Below are 2,570 nucleotides of genomic sequence, written 5' to 3'. Positions count from 1 at the left end.
TTGATACAGTGACTGGGTGAAATGGGGGTTGGTGTGTCAGAATTAGTGAGACTGGCTCAGGACAGGGCAGGTTTCAGAGCTACTGTACACAAGGGTCACTATGAGTCTCAGGTGACTAGATTGCACATAAAAACAATAAAACTGTTCTCTAAAGCAAGCATTAATAACAGAATTTATTAAATTTTATTGTTAAGAAATTTATAGGAGACTTTCAGCAGATTTGTAAGTCAATCAAAGAATATTTTTTGTTTTGATTTATTGCTAGAGAGAAAATTCATAGCTTTCAGAAACTTCTAAGATTGTTGTTTTTATGTCCCATTGAGCACACAGATTGAAAAGGTATGGGGACAGAATACATCCCTGATGCACTCCTTTCCTGGTATTGAACCATGCCATGTTGCCCTACTCTCTTCTAAGGACTGCTTCTTGGTCCAAGTATAGGTTCACATGAGCATAATCAAGTATTCCAGGATTTCCATTCTCCTCAAGGTTAACAACATTTTGTTGTGATCCACACAGTCAAATTCCTTTGCATATTCAAAGAAACACAGACATTGCTCTGGTACTCTTTAGTGAAAAGTAACATCATGAAACAAACTAAATGCCAGTTCACTGTGTTTCTCTTTATTTTCATTCCATAATCTAACCTCTAGATCTTCTGCAACTGTATTCAGGTAAGATAAAACATAGTGATTACTTTCTTATATTAGTATAATTTATTCTCTGATATTTTTAAAGGCACTATCCTTATGTTGTCTTCCTCAAAAGCTGTGCTTGAAATAGTAACAGTTGAGAGAAATAGTCTTTTAAAAGTGGAAAAAAAGACCAAAGGCAAAGCCAGTTCAAAGGAGTTTTGTGTGCATCTCGGAGCAATAGAGAAAAGTACAAAACTCGCTGACTAATAAGGTGTAACTTCCATTGTATTAAACAAAACCACAATGCCAGATCAAGCCACAGGTCATTAGGAAAGCAAGTTTGTTAAACCAACATTGTCCTCAAATACCAGAGATGAATATTACCACACTTTCCTGAAATAACTTCCATCTCCTTGCTGTAAATCACATAACAAGAGAGGCTATTTTAAATTAGCTTTTAACCTCTTCAAACAAGGAAATAAATACAGTAAAAGGTGTGTGGTAGACTTTATTACACTATAATGTTCTTCACCTTTTACCTGCAACCTCACTAACCTCAAGTAAGTCCTCTCCTCCTGGGAGGTTATGATAACACAACTTTAAATGAATTTTTCTTTTTAAAAAATCACAACCCTGTCAAAATAGGTCAGTTTTAGGAATTACTAGAAAATCAGTCTTTTGATCAATAGAAATATTATCAGAAAACCTGAAAAAATGTTGTCAGGAACTTTTAGCTCTTTAAGCTCTGGTAGCTAAGTGGTAAGAAGTTGAGCTGCCAAACCAAAGGCACATAGTTCAAGTCCATCAGCTGTTCCAAGGGAGAAAGATGGACAGTCTCCTCCCATGCCATTTACTGCCTCAGAAAATCAACTGGAGGGTCAGCTATAAATTGGTTTCAACTTGATCATACATAAAACAATAATGTGACAACAGTTAGAAGTTACTGTTTCTCTTTTATTTGTTTTAAAGTAACTAAAAAGACTAAATTATTTCCCAAATTTATTCAGTGAAAGGCATTATTAAACCCTTACTGTACCACAGGAATGTTATCAACTGTGCCGAAGGGCATAGAATGATAGATGGGAAAAATGAATAAAATGATTTCTTAACCTTAACTTGAACAGAATAGAGGATAAAGGAGAAATTCATTTGTTTTAGTGGCTGAAATAGAAAAGATGATAATTCTGGAATCTTGATAACGACAAAGAAGCCCTGGTGGCATAGGGAGTAAAATCCTGGCTGACAGTAGGGGAATCCAGACGAATATCTATATGTGTTTTGGACTTTGTGGATCATGACAAGTTGTGCTGACACTGAGAAAAATGGGAATCCCAGATCACTTGATTGTGCTCATGTGGAACCTATACCTGGACCAGGAGGCTGTTGTCTGAAAGGAGCAATGGAGAACTGCATGGTTTGGACTTGGGAAGAGAGTATGTCAGGGTTGTATTCTTTCTCCATACCTGTTCAATCTATATGCTGAACAAATAATCTGAGAAGCTGGACTCTATAAAGAGGAGTATGGCATCATGATTGGAGGGAGACTAATCAATAACCTGAATTATGTAGATCACACAACCTTACTAAAGTGAGGCGGGCTTGAAGCCCTTGTTGCCAAAGATAAAGGAATGCAGCCTTCAATATTGTGTCTTAATATCATGAAAACAAGATTCTTACCACTGGACCAATAGGCTGTCTCATGATGTATGAAGAGGAGATTGAAACTGTCAACAGCTTCATCTTGCTTAAATCCACAATTAACATCCTTGGTACCAGCAGTCAGGAAATAAGGAGACACATTGCAATGGGAAAATCTGCAGGTCGAGAACGTTCCAAATTATTGAGGAGTAGTGATGTAAGTTTGAGGAATAAGGTGTGTCTGAAACAGGCCATAGTTTTTCTGATTACTAGCTGCTATACATCCGAGAGCTGGAC

Source organism: Elephantulus edwardii, unplaced genomic scaffold, assembly GCF_000299155.1.
Source record: "Elephantulus edwardii isolate Elephantulus edwardi_28Jun2011 unplaced genomic scaffold, EleEdw1.0 scaffold00192, whole genome shotgun sequence".
Classification (NCBI taxonomy): Eukaryota; Metazoa; Chordata; class Mammalia; order Macroscelidea; family Macroscelididae; genus Elephantulus; species Elephantulus edwardii.
The sequence above is the reverse complement of the archived record's forward strand: the minus strand, read 5'-3'. Positions refer to the sequence as shown.